The sequence below is a fragment of the Sminthopsis crassicaudata genome, chromosome 5 (genome assembly GCF_048593235.1).
Source record: "Sminthopsis crassicaudata isolate SCR6 chromosome 5, ASM4859323v1, whole genome shotgun sequence".
In the NCBI taxonomy this organism is placed as follows: domain Eukaryota; kingdom Metazoa; phylum Chordata; class Mammalia; order Dasyuromorphia; family Dasyuridae; genus Sminthopsis; species Sminthopsis crassicaudata.
The window spans coordinates 37,815,252-37,830,090 of NC_133621.1; the positions used below are offsets into that span (position 1 = coordinate 37,815,252).

General features: G+C 39.3%; 1 protein-coding gene across 2 annotated transcripts in view; it reads right to left on the bottom strand.

The window, feature by feature from the left end:
- The window catches only part of CPNE4 (copine 4), a 419,473-nt gene that overhangs the window by 391,347 nt on the left and 13,287 nt on the right, over positions 1-14,839 (bottom strand). The window contains exon 1 of one of the 2 annotated variants that reach the window (XM_074271065.1): positions 12,447-12,563. The exons of the other annotated variant lie outside the window; for it this stretch is intronic. The gene's annotated coding sequence lies outside the window, so the exon portion shown is untranslated. Of the gene's footprint in view, positions 1-12,446; positions 12,564-14,839 lie in introns of those variants that run through there. 2 annotated transcript variants of the gene reach the window in all.

Genomic DNA, 14,839 nt, shown 5'->3' on the forward strand with positions numbered 1-14,839 from the left:
TTTTGCTCTTATAATGCTGCCCTATTGGGCACAATGCATGGATGCTGAGGGTTGTGGCTGGCTGTTCAGTCCTTCTGACACTCTAGGAAGGGAAGGCCCCCAGAAACGTTGGGGCTGGAAGATGAGGATGTTGCCAAGAGAGAAGCCCTTGGCCTCTTTCCCTTGGGTAGTGATTGTGGCATTGGGTCGATGCCCAATCATGAGTTGATGTATCATCTTGTTACTGAGCTCCCACCTACGCAAGTGTGTACCCAGGGAGAGAACAAGAAATGATGGGATTATAATATCAAAACCACTCTATATCTGCTAGCCAAGCTTGCTCCTCATTCTCAGGGAAGGATATAACTCAGAGGCAAAACAAGGCAATCGACAAGTTTTGGCAGAATTGTGAATCCCACACCTTAAGAGTAAAAAAGAATAAGAAAAGGGGAGAACAGAAGGTAATAGATCATCAGATCATAGCTTTAGAATATATATGAATGGAAAGTTAATTTAATAGTGATCGTAATCTTGGACCAATAAACTTTCTATTGACAATAAATGGTTCTGGTGTAAAAGCTGTTGAAATAACAATAGTTTGGGGCTTAGGAGAATTAATAAATTGGGACTTAACTTGCATGAGATATCATAGGGTTTTGTCATGTGGTAGAGTCATGAAATTTAGATAGAAGGACATTAGTGATCATCCCACCCAATACTTTTTTCCCCCTGAGGCAATTGGGGTTAAGTGACTTGCCCAGGGTCACACAGCTAGGAAGTATTAAGTGTCTGAGGCCAGATTTGAATTCAGGTCCCCCTGACTTCAGGGCTGGTGCTCTATCCACTTCACTATCTAGCTGCCCCCCATCCAATACTCTTAATTTTATCTAAACATTTATCAGCAGAAAGGCTACTTAGTTGATTACGGTCAGGAAGGTAGCCAGTGGCAGAATGGTTCCAGAATCTAGGACTCCTGGTGCCCATTTCTTTATTCTTTCCACTCATACTGCATAGCTTATTGATCTTGGGGTCAAAAGACCCCATTTCTACCTCAAACACCCACTAGCTATGTGACTTTGGACAAGTCATTTTGTCTTTCTAGACTTCAATTTCCTCATCAGTAATGTAGTAGGTTAAGTAACCCCTCAGTTCTCTTCCAGATCTTGGCATCCCAAGATCTTGGACTGCACCAAGCAGGATGAACCTTATCACATGGCACCATACCAAAGTTCTGCTATGTACCCTCTGTACCCAAATTTAGGAGAAGATGGACAAATGGAATCTCCATTCCATTTATAACAGCCTCTAGTGAGGAAGGACTGTGCCCCAAAGTGTAGGAATGGCTAAATCACTAGCAGTTGTCTTTCCTACATGGAAGTCACACTCATTACCCGGACGTCTTTCCCTCCATGAAAAGCACAGGTCTCTTTTCACCCCAATATCCAAAGGTCATTTCCGAACTCAAGACCAGCATTGGTATTCTTTCAGGAATTCATTCAGACTTATTAACACAGAGAAGTGAAAGAAAGCCAAAAGTCACCTTCCTTTTTTTATTTCTGCTAAAGTAGCACAAAGGTGGATGGTACATTATTCATCTGTTGAAATCCAGTAGAGTTCAGCACCATCAGGGAAAAAATCATGTCTCCTTCATTAGGATAGGTTGGGAGGGCTGGGACTGTTTACTCTTGTATTCTCCAGAAACCAGCACAGTACATGGTAAATGCCTAGTAATTACTTGCTGACTTATTGTTTGTATTATAGATAGAAAATCTTCTATGAGTGCAAGCTGACACACTCTCTGTAATTTATAGTAGTAATTTCTTAACCACAGAGTTGAATAGCCACTGTGGATCAGAGGCGAGACTGGAACCCAGGTCTTCCTATGGTCCAGCATACCCAATATGTCATGCTGCCTCCAAGTAATGAGCAGTCCTGCCCAGGAGGAGCTTACATTCTATCTGTGAAGTAACGTGTATAATTTCAAAAATAAAATTACGGATTCTTAACCTGAGATCTGTGAAACAAACATCACACATGCATACATGGGGGGTGGTATGTGTGTCTGTCTGCGTTTGTTGTTATCCTATTTGAGGTTTTCTTGGCAAAATATTTGAGTAGTTTGCCATCTCCTTCTCCAGCTCATTTCACCAATGGAGAAACCGGGGCAAATAGTGACATGCTCAGGATCACATAGCTCATAAATGTCTGAGGCTAGAATTAAACTCAAGAAAATAAGTCTTCTTGACTTCAAGTTTGGCATTCTATCCACTCAGCCACCTAGCTGTCTATATGTGGGTATACATATATGTGTAAATATAAAAATATATGACAAAATATATACAAAATATATATGTGTGTATGCATATGTGTATATATAGAGAAAGAATGTATATTGAAAACCATTCCAAAATAGTGTTTTACTGGGATCCTATGCTTTATAAATCTCTAAGTAAGGGTCCCTTGGTTTCACCAAACTGCCAAAAAAGGGTATATGTCCAAAAATAAAAATTAAGCATCCCTACTCGGAGTATGGATGACATCCATATAAATAAGTAAAAGCTATTAGAATTCAGGTAGGTCACTAACTCAATGATGTCTTACCTTTCCCTCCCTTTTTCTCCTGAAGGTCAATCTCGCTACCATTCTACCATCATTTTATGCCAATGACTAGGTTAGAATGGTTCCCTGGAGCCCTGTCCTCAGAATAACCCAGGGTTTCTGTTTCTCCAGTCCCTGTGAATTTCCTGGGCATATGTTGTTTCCTGTGGGCTTCAAAAGAATATCTCTAGATCAAGACACATAGGACTCTTAGAAGAACATCACGTCTAGTCCTTACTCAGTGCTTAACCACTTTTTATACGGTTAGAATGAAAACAATGTGCTCCAAGGATGTTAATTCTTTATTGAAAACTGAATAAATTCTTGAGAAAAGTACTCAACACATACTGCTAACATCATGCTGTTCATAGTTTTTGAGTTTCTGACATTTCTTGGATGTATAATTTTACCCATAAAAGGTCTTCCTCCACTGATAGGGCTATTGACTATTTAGTTTTTGATGAAGCAATAATGATACGATGGAAAGAGAAATGAAATTGGAGTCAGGGACCAGAGTTAAAATTCCTGCTCTGGCCCTTTACCACCTTTTGAAGTTAAACAAGTCCCATAATCTCCCTGAACTTAAATTTCCTAATCTAGAAAAATAAGGAGGCTAAATGAGACACCCTCCAAAGGTCCTTTTAGTCCTAGAATGAGGATTCTGACTGAAGGAGATCTGATGGTTTCTTTCTTTTTTAGCTTAGTTTTTTAGTGACCTTGATAAGCTTGTTTATGTTAGGGATTCCTTTGCAGTCAGGTGAAATATATGTAACCCTTTTCAAAATAAAAACGTTTAAAGTAAATAAAACACAGAGGATTACCAAAAAACAGTTATATAGAAAAACAAGGATAAAAATTTATCTTTTTAAAAGTTTAATTATGGCAGGTTAAATATCCTTGATCTAGACCAACCCCTTTACCTAAAACTTGAGATTTTATGGAACAAAAATAGAGATAATGGAGGAAGCCTGGGAAATCCCAAAAGATGAGCTTTTGTTCTGAAATTTTCAACAAATAAATATCCCTCTCTACCATCCTACTTCCAGCTCCAACAGCCAATATGACAATAATAATCATCATCATAATAACAAAGACCCTGAGCCCAATCTGAAAACAACCAAAGTTTCTCTCCTGGAGAAAAGTGAAATGTGGAGACTCCTACAACATTGTCAGAAAAGCAAGGTTCAGGAGTTGAAGATAAAAGCCATAGGACAAATTTTCCATTCATTTGGAGGATTGTATTGTAATTATGTCAAGGGGGCCCAAAAGGCAAGGTTTAAGTCATGATATCAGTGAGGATACCTTTGGGAGAGGTGATCTTGCTGGGATTCATCTGTCATTCTGGCTGTGTACACTGAATAAAGGAAGTTTTAGCATGTCTACAAGGATTTGAGAGAGAGAGAGAGACAGAGAGAGAGAGAGAGAGAGAGAGAGAGACAGACAGACAGACAGACAGACAGACAAGTGATGTCTCAGCAAAGACTATGGGAAAACCCAGATATCACACCCTAGTCAGCTTTTCTAAAGAGACAGTGGTGAAAAGAAAATTATAACTACTTTATAACTACAGAAAATTTAGTGGAGAAAGTGGGAAGGCAATGGCACAGAGGATGGCCCGAGTCTGGCTACAGACAGATGGCCAGAGAGGAGAGTGTCCTCAGGAGAAGAGCACCATGGTGCAATGGTACACTGACAGTGAATGGGATGGAGAGGGAAGAAATCAGCACAAAAATGGCCAAAAAGCATTTGTAAAATGAGAAGATTGAACAAGAAGGGTCTAAGGGCCTTCCCCAATTTATGAAGCTTTGGGAAACATACTTTGTTATGGAGGCAGCATATGAGGCATCCATTTCAGTGCTCTAGGGCAAAGTCCTGGTTGCCTTTGCTTAGGTATAGCACTGATAAGTGACACGTATTGTGGACTCCTTCTTCAGTTATAAAGATAGGGAATCTCTTCTTACACTCCTAGTCCATGTCAAACAAATTCCCTTCCCTTATTTTAGAAGATTTTTCTCTATAAATTATTTTGTTATAAAAAGACTTTCAAATAGAAGTTTGGTAGGTGTGTCTAAGATATATCTTCCTTAATGCTTTCAAAATACTGATAGGACATGTCAAACTTGCCATGCAAATCAAAAGACCATAGTGGCACACTGCAGAAACTTGCCATGATCCTGTGGCACTGAGGGGTAGGGCAGTAACATGTAGCCTCCCAAAGGATTCAAATGTCTAAAATCCTTCAGAGGAATAGAAGTACTTCCTACAGAATTTTAGGATCCAGTATTTTCACACTGATGGAAAAAAAATCAACCTCAATTCATTCAACCAGAAGGTATTTTAAATAATCTCCAACAATTTTATGGCATTTCAGGAGTTCTGAAACACTTAATACATTTTTCCTCTTTGGATCCTCACAATAATTACTAGGTAGGTGCTAGATTTTTAGACAGGGAATCTGAACCTGAGAGGCTAAATTACCCAAAGAGTTAGAGTCTGACAAGATTTGAATTCATTTCTTCCTGATTCCAAGTCCTGTGCTACCCACTGAACCACCTTAGCTGCCTTAGGTATTTGTTGAGGACTTCCATGCAAAATTCAATTCAGAAGACATTCATTAAACCCCTAGTATGCCCTGGGCATTGTATTAAGCACTGGGGATACACGTAAGAAAAAGAAAAACAATTTCTACCTTCAAGGAGCTTACAATCTAACGAGAATTAGCAGCAATGTGGAGCAACAGAAAGAGCACCGACTTGTACTCCAACATCTGGGTTCTAATTCCAACTTTGCCACTTAACTATAGATATGACCCTGGGCCCCAGTTCCCTGGTATATAAATGAAGGGCCTGGATTTGATGACTTCAGAGGTTCCTTCCTTTGGGTTCCAATGTATTAAAATAATGTATTAAAAGATAAAAGACTTCCGTCCATAGCAATGATGCAAACAAGATGGTGAGGAAAGCCACAGTAAAAGGGTGGGAATTCAGAAAAGGTTGTTATCCTTCACAGTACCCAGAGGTGAGAAGTTGCCAGGGCTTACTTCCTAGAGCTAGGGGGAAGGGAGGCCCAGATAAACAAGCGATGAGATAAGGAAGGAACACAGTGAAGAGAAGCCGTCACATTTTCACTGGGAAATTTGGAAATGTTTCTCTCCCACAACGCAAGCCATGAAACCATTACCATTCTCAAGGATAAGATGGGCAGAATCCCAGATTCCACTTGCTTTTTGCCCTCCCCACTCCCTACATTCTAGTAACCCTTTTGTTTTCTGCTCATTAATCCAACCACGACTTCAATAGCCACTTTCTTTCTCTTTCACACACAAATCATCAAAGGTTTGGAAATATTGGGTTGGTTGGGGCCTGAGAATCCATTTATATACAACATCCTGATTTTACAACTAGAGAAACTGAGGAACCAAGATGTCAAATGTGTTTAAGGTCACAAAGCTACCTTTGTGAGGCAGAACCAAGACCATAGTCTTCCTCATTCTACGACTTCTAAGTCCCCTTTCCATAATACAATGCCACCTCCTTTAGAACATATATTTGAGGCAACACAAGTTCTCTGTAATTAAATCAGAAATTAGGTATCCTTAAAGAAAAATAATCTCAGTGAAGAGTCATCTTTAAGGTGTTTCAGTAAGAGAAAGAAACTCAATACCTTTCCCCATCCCATCTCTAAAACATATTTTAGAAAAGTTCCCATTTCTTTTTATTTCCCTCAAATCCAAAAAATGCCTAGTAGTACCCAGGCAATACCTCAGGAGTGATTGTTCAGGTCTATTTTGACATACTGTTAATATTTCAAGTATCCATGATTTCTTAATTATTAATACTTCTATGATGCAGACCACAACCCCTTTGAGTCTTGTTTAATAATATAATGAGTTGCTAGGGTGCTGTTGTGCTCTTCCCCCCCAAAAAAAAGAAAAATCATAACCTATTGGCCAATCCTTGTCAGACTTAGCCAAAGACTTAGAATACAGATTGATAGCATCTTGCCTGTCCATATTTGAAGTTTGGCTATGTGAGACGATCAGGGCTAGGCACTTTCCACTCTGCCAGCTAGTTGCCCCTAGTCCATATTATTTAAAACTACACCAAGGACAGCATTTCTAGTATCTGGAACTGGTTATAACTCTGAAGATCTGGGCTCCAACAATCAAGCAATCCAAATTTGGGTGGATTTATAAAACAAATTCCTCAAGGCCTCCAAGGACATGCATTCAATATAAACACAAACAAGCAGGAATGAAGGGCTTACAATGCTCCCTTTCCTTCAGTAGGAATCAAGGGCAACATATACAAAGCCAGTCTTAGTCACTTGCTGGGCATCACATCCCAGGCTCAAACTTCCCCACTGAATAATCAAAAACAAGAATCCCAGACCAAATCCCTGACTTTCCAATCTCCCCAAGATTTCCAAGCATCTGATCTGATGGCTTAAATGCTTTGTTTGAGCTTACCTGAACTTGGAGAGCTTAGTTTTCAGCCACAAAACATGGAACATTTTTTTAATTAGGAGATACTTGCTTTTTTGTCTCCTCCCCACTACTTAAATAACTCTTTCCTTCCCTCTCATACCTTCATAAAATAAATAGATTTCATAAGGGTGAAGGTAAGTTAGAGAGGACAAATCAGGTGCTTATGCTACTTAGAGCTAAATCAGAAGTCCTACAGGCTATTCACCTGCACTGATTGAAAGTGATTGACTTGGGGCAGAGGACAGATTATGAAGCATACCTTCCTCCTCTCTGCAAAAAGGCTGGAGGTTCTGAGGGCAGAAGGCTCTATAATATAGTCAGAATTGGCTCCTGTTTCAGGTATTTTGGATTTTTGGATTGTTTTTGTTCCAAGGATTGGATTAGTTGGGGGCTAAAGGAGGAAGAGTCCAGGAACTACAATGTAAATTTACAATGTAAAAATAAAAACACCAATTTTTAAATATTATATTATTAATTATTATAATTAATATAATATGAATTATAATTATGTGCTAATTATAATAATTATTATATTAATAGTATAAAGGAAAATTTAAAAAACAAAAATAAGCCATGGAAGTCAAATGACTGGATGATAGGATCTGTGATCTTACTGGCAGAATGAACTTCCAGGTGAGGAAATTCCACCTATAAAACAGGTAGCCACCTTCAATTACAGTCTTAAAGTGGCCTCCATCAATTGTGGGACCACTCAACCATGCAAAAGGATCCCTTCTGGCCATAGGCTGACTCGGCCTTAAAATGTAACATTATCTATGTTTGATCATTTTTATTTTGTTAAATATTTCTCAATTATAATTTAATATGCTTTTGGCTACACTTGGGAGCGTTAGCAGCAACATGTGACTCCTCTAGTCTGCAGCCCTAAGAGGTTAAGTGATTTTCCCAGCATCACACAGCAGAAATACTTGAACCCAGATATTCTTTCAACTATGTATTCACTAAAGTTAATAAGGATCTTCCAAGAGAAGAAATAAAATGTTTGTTTTTAAGTGTCAGTTTGTGGACATTATAAGAAACACTGTATATGTGACAGAAAACCAAAATCCAGTAGAGACTTTTGATGGTTAATGGCTAATGTATCATAATTGGTCACTTTATCTCATTACCTAGGGATCACACATCTTTATTCTTGTTGACAATAATAATAACTAGCATTTATATAATACTTATAGATTTCTGAAGCACTTTGCAAAAAAGGATTTCATCTGATCCTCACAATCACTCTGGAAGGTATCACTATTTTATATATTATATATATATATATATATATATATATATATATATATATATATATATATGTATGTATATACATATGTGTGTATATATATATGTGTGTGTGTATGTGTGTGTGTGTGTTTTATCACTATTTTATAAATGAGGAAATCAAGGCAAATATACATTAAGTGAGTTGCCTAGAGTCATACAGCTAGGAGATGTATGAAACTGGATTGGAATTCTGTTCTGATCTTCCCAACTCCTATTCTAACATTCTATCCCTAAGCTAGTTAGCTAACAAATAATTTGGCAATTTAAATTTATTTTTTTAAATGGTGAAGTACCTATTATATGCAAAGTACCTCTCTGGAGTCTAGGGATGCAGACTTCAGGCACCTTACATTCTACTGGATGATATTCCACGAACACAGCAAAGGAAACACGGGGTAATTTGGGAAGAGAAGCTAGCATATGGGGAAGATGAGGGAAAGAGAGCTTAGAATCATGGGATGTTTCTGAGAGGAGGAGAATCATTTCAGAATTGTGCCCTGACTGCCTTCAAAATGACTTAAAGCAATTTACAGACTCAAACATAGGACATGTCCTAAAGTCTGCTCACACACACACACACACACACACACACACACACACACACACACGATGCATTTAGGTCAGATATGAATCAGGGGTATGCTCAAGTAGCTTGAACAGACTCTGAGAGCCAATTATTAAATGTTCAGGATGAGCAATTACACCTTGGAAACTGGAATATACTACAAATCAGGCTGTGTTTTATTGATTGTCCAGACTTAAGAAAGTGATAGGGAAAATATTAACTATACAGATTAAACTTAAGAGTACTACAAGTTTCCAGATAGCTGGTTGTTAAATAGTTATCACTAGCACACACAAGTACACATACCCTAAATATAAGGTCACCGCAGGAAGAGTTGCATTTGCTTCCTAGCCCAGAGGTTAGAAGTCCTCCACTAATTTGAATGAAACACAGCAAGAACTCTGATTTTCTGCCTGAAGAAAAGTTCCAGTGATTCCGGACATGCTGTGAAGAGTCCTCAATAGCAAGCTTCTACTTTTGCCTTGTGTTAATCGATTACATGCTAGTCAATATGTAAACAGCTTTCCTAGATAATCCACTTTGGGAATAAGCATTTAAGTCGTCCAGGGGCCAAAGGCCTGTATCATTCTGCTACAGTTCTTATGGTGATTCCCAAACTAGAGGAGGGTAGAGGGGTTGGTCATTTTAAGTCAGAAAATCACGTCTTTTCTTTATTTTCCTTGTAGAGGAATACACAACACCAGGTAATGGAGATAAGTAGGGGAGGACTGAGACTGATTCCTATCTTAGAACAAACTAAGCAGAGAATCACAGATTATAACAGCCAGAGTTATATTGTAGCATATATTAGAACCAAAGTTATAAGCAGTCAGTATAGCTGACCTTTGCCCTAGGGCACCAATATAGATGAGTAGGTGCCCTCCATACCTACAAGAGCTAGCTTCCCCCTTAAGATCAATTCTGTCCCTGTATCTCATCTCCCAAGTTTTCCATTAGCCTATATTACTATATAAAGCCAATATCCCAAGTCATCACCCTTAGCATCTTCTCACTATAGTGTCCCTATCCTGGCCCACCTTGTCTCTCAGAGGGGGACACTGAAAATTGGAGACTTTTCCTGGATGGCCTGAATCTGTGGTTGGCCCCAAGATTCCATTCCTCAAGGGGTGGAAGGAGATAGAGGGAGGGACAGGGTGGAGAGAGATAAAAAAAGAGAGAGAGAAAGGGAGAGAGACAGAGATAGACAAAGAGAGAGAGAGACAGAGAAAGAGTGAGAGAGACAGACAGAGAGGGGGGGAGAAGGAGAGGGAGAGAGAAAAGGAGGGAGGGAGGGAGAGACAGAAAGAAAAAGAGTTTACCTTAGTTTACCTTAGGAATAACATCTCTGACTGGAAGGTATATGAGAAGTCATCTAGTCTATTAACCCAATCTCAGTTTACTGGGTTTTCTCAGTCCCCTAACCCCCTTGGTCTTACCAAAAGTCATATGTAATTTCGGCTTCCTTCTGCTTCTTACTAATTCTTCAGAGCTGCCATGGAGCTCTGGATAAGGGCACTTTATACAACATGCTTTCAGATTCCTATCTGTATTTACTCTACCTACCAACACTCAAGGAAGTATCTGCAACCTAGAAAATAACACTCAAGGAAGTATCTGCAACTAGAAAATAACCTAGAGCTGATTTAGCCCAATACATTTATTTTATAAATAAGTGAACAAGAACTAGGACAAACCAAAGGAAGAAACAACAGTGAGAGTGTTCATGCTGGATTTGGAACTCTGGACACTACCCCAAAGAACAGTCAGCCCAAATCAGGAATAATCTCAGTGTTTCTCAGTCTCTTTTTCCTCCTCCCCTCACTTGTCTTTATCTCTGTCTCTGTCTTTCTCTTTCTCTCTGTGTGTGTATGTGTCTCTCTCTCACACTCTGCCTCTCTCTGTGTGTCTCTCTCCCTATCTCTGTCTCTCTGTGTGTCTCTCTCCCTATCTCTGTCTCTCTGTGACTCTCTCCCTATCTCTGTCTCTGTTTCTCCCCTCCTCCCTCTTCCCCATCCCTCTTTAACTTGATTACTTGCTGCTGTAGCAGCTCAGAACACCCCCTTCAGCACCTTCCCTCCCCAGTCTCTAGCCTCCCAATTAAAGTCAACTACATCAGACTGAGCAAGTCCTGGAAAGCCTCTTTTCACATCTTTTCATCCAAACTCTAATTCTACAAAATAACATGAGTGGCTTAAGAGGAGAATATGCTTTCAATTCACTCCAGTGTTGTCTTTAAATTTGTACTCTCACTTAAAAAATGATCCAGCCTGTAAGAATACAACTAAACCTCCCCCAAAAAAAGCATTGCGAGGACATGAAGTTTAATTCACCTGCCACAGAAAAAGACAAAGCACAGAAAAATAAATGTGATCCAGCTGAGTGAGCATCAAACCTTACAGAATGGGGTAAATCTGCCTTATCACTTTGTTTTTAAAAAAGCTGTTTGCAGCCTGTACAGCTGTTAATCATAACACAAATACTGGAGGGCTGGCTCCTATTGGAATCATGTCTTATCTTGAATGGATTTTTCTCTATTACCTTCTTCTTTATAAGTTCATAAAAATGTACTAAACCTGAAAATGGGAAGAAAAAAAAAACCTCTGATATGCTGGCAAACATCAGTATTTACAATGTGGTACAATGTGAGTACTGCTTCATGATTTCTTGTTTGCTCCAATCGCATGAAATAAAATATCCCCATCTTCATCAGAAAATCACAGAAATCATGCAGGATTCACTAGGATTTCTTACCATTTACCTGTGACATGTTCCAGTATTTTTCCCTAACAAATGGCAGAAATAGTCATTTTATTATTGTTTCATTAAAGAACTTGAGATAAAACTGAAAGGGAAAGTAGTTAAGAGTCCTAGATCAGCCTTTAGCAGAATCAATCTGAGGAAAGAGTTTGGAGAAAGACACACAGTAATCTACTCATACAGGGGTCCAACCCAAGAGGTAAACACTAGACAAATTGCCACCTATTTTAAAAACTAGCCTAGTAAAGAGCCAAAATGAAGTACATTTTCCCCCTGTTCAAGGAAAATTGCCATAAATGTTTCCACTTGACATTAAAAATTATACTTCTCTGCCAGACAGTCACATTAGCCAGAAAGATGGGATAAAAAAAAAAAATAAGGATCTAACATCAGTCCTAGTGCTGATGGATCTCAGTAGCTGAAAACCAATATCACAAGAGGCTTTAATAAGAGGGAACAGGTCTAATCACTACCAGCTGAGCATACTAGGTGAATGCATATTTAAACTCTGGTGCAGGGACTTTCAAACGCATATCACACATTCTATTTCAGGATTGAGAATATTCTTTATAATCAAGATGGGGGAATTACTATGAGTCCCTAAGAGAGAAGTCCATGGCACATAGCAAGTATTTGATAAATAGTTGTTGAATTCAATGGGGAGGAATTAAAAGAAGAGCTAATAGAACCAATTTCCTCTTCCCAGTCCCAACCTCAGATACCAGCATAATCCTCTTGTTTCTAGAAAGTCCATCCAGTTTGGTTACTTACCATGGAGAGCAGCTCCAGTCCGAACCTCCCCACCTCAAAGGCTGAGCTCCCAATTCTGGAGTGGCGGAGAGGAGGACTTGTCACAAGCCTGGAATGGGATGAGCAAACTGCCTCTAGCCTTCACATCTCAGCAGTAGTGAAGCACCCTCCCAAATGACTGAATTAATAAATGATCACCCCCCTGGTCAAAGCTGTGGGTGCTTAGCATATGGAAATTCCCACTGCCTGCAGCAAATGGGACACGGTCAAGGCCAATTTCTCAAGGGGAATGAGATAATCTCCAGGGGGAAGTGCTCCTACCAGCACTTGGAACAAAAGAGGGTCTTCATCCCATGATCAGAATCATGAAGTCTTCCCCATCCCACCCCTATTAAGCATTCAAAGAGTGTCCTAGGCATTTCATTCTAATTAACTCCTAGAATTCCCACCAAACTATATTCTTCCTGAAAGTTAACCAGGTGGATGATTCAGCTCTATCAATGTTTATAGATATTATTTCCCCTAGTAGACTGAGTTCCTTGAAGGCCAGGGATGAGATAAATTTAAGCAGCACGCATTCGTTTATGTGTCAAAGAAACACACACTGCATATGTGGCACTAGAATTACAGACAAAGTGGGACAATCTCATCCCTTAAGGCCAGCAAATTCTAAGGAATGTGATTTGTAACCCTCGTGGTATCTGGTTCCATGTCCTTGCAAAGATCATGTAGTGGTTTATCATTTCCTTCTCCAGATCAATTTACAGATGAGGAACAGCAAGTGAGTGACACAGCTGGTATCTGAGGATGGATTTGAACTCCTGACTCCCAGGCCCAGGGCTCTATGCATTATAGCACCACTTAGCCATCCAAGGAAATCGTAGATATTTTCATTCATGTGGGCTGCTAAACTGGATTGAATTTGGATTCCAAGGTATTTGTATCAGGACTAGACATAATACAGTCCTTGAACCGCCCATCTAGATTTTCCCCAAGGTAACAATTACATTCTAAAAAAGAAATTGAACACAAATAGGCTGATTATTTCAACTCTCATCTCCAAAGAGAAACTCTGAATAGGCATCAGATGGAATCAGATGGCACCATTCTTCATGAGTATCACAATCTAATGATTGTTTTGAACCCTCAAGTATTTTGATCTTCCACCAAAGTTGCTCATTCATCATGATATTGAAATGACTCTGGATTCTCAGAGGATGTGGATGAAGGGTCTAGATGGCTAGAGTTTGAGCCTGGAGATGGATTGTGTCTGTCAGAGGAGCCCAGCCTGGGTAGGTTTACAAAGACTCATCACAGGAGCCAGTCCAATTGTCTCATTCTACAGGTGATTTGTCTAAGGTCATTGAGATACTAAGTGACAGAGCTCTGATGTCCTGTTCAGTTTTCTTTCTATCACAAATGGTGGCAAAACAATTTATTATTCTATGGAAGACTTGAGATGTGCATTAATGAAAGGGATGTCCACCGCAGTGAAATCATGCGGTTGCTGTTCAGTTATTCCAGTCGTATCAGACTCTTCACAACCCCATTTGGGGTTTCCTTGCAAAGATCATGTAGTGGTTTGTAATTTCCTTCTCCAGATGAGGAACAGCAAGTGAGCGACACAGCTAGTATCTGAGGATGGATTTGAACTCCTGACTCCCAGGCCCAGGGCTCTATGCATTATAGCACCACTTAGCCTTCCAAGGAAATCGTAGATATTTTCAATTCAATAAACATCGATTAAGCATAATTTGCCAAGCATTATTATAGGCACTGGAACTAAAAAGACAAAAAAATAAATACTCTCTGCCTCCAATAAGCTTACATTCTATGAAAAAAAAAACATGTACACAGATAAGAGGTAGAGACTGGAGCTGTATTTGCATTGGTAGAGGAAACAATCTTCCCATTCAGATCAGCACCTTCTCCTACATCTATTATCTTAGAGAATGACTATGGTACCAGAAGGTCAAAAAGCTCCCCTAGAGTTACACAGCCAATTATGTGACAAAGGCATAGGGATATGCTGGTAAATGTTTAACAACCAGCTCTTGGGGAAAAAATTGTTCACAAGACACACTTTTAAGTGTAACTACATTACTAACATTTCTCCATCACTTTCTTGATAATCATCAAAACACCAAATCAGGATCCAATAGCTTTTGCCAGTTTCCAAGGTCCAAGTGCTCATGCTGAAAATTTAACAATTTTCCCACAAGAGAGGCAAATTTGAACTCAGGTCTTCCCACTTCAAGGTCAGCTCTCTATCTACTCTTCCCCTCTGCCTCTATGTGTGGACAAGTAAATACAAAATATGTTCCAAGTAAATTACTTGGGGGATAAGAACACTAGCAATTAAGAGGAATCATGGATAGCTGTGTACAGAGGTATCAAATTCACTGCCAGCCAGC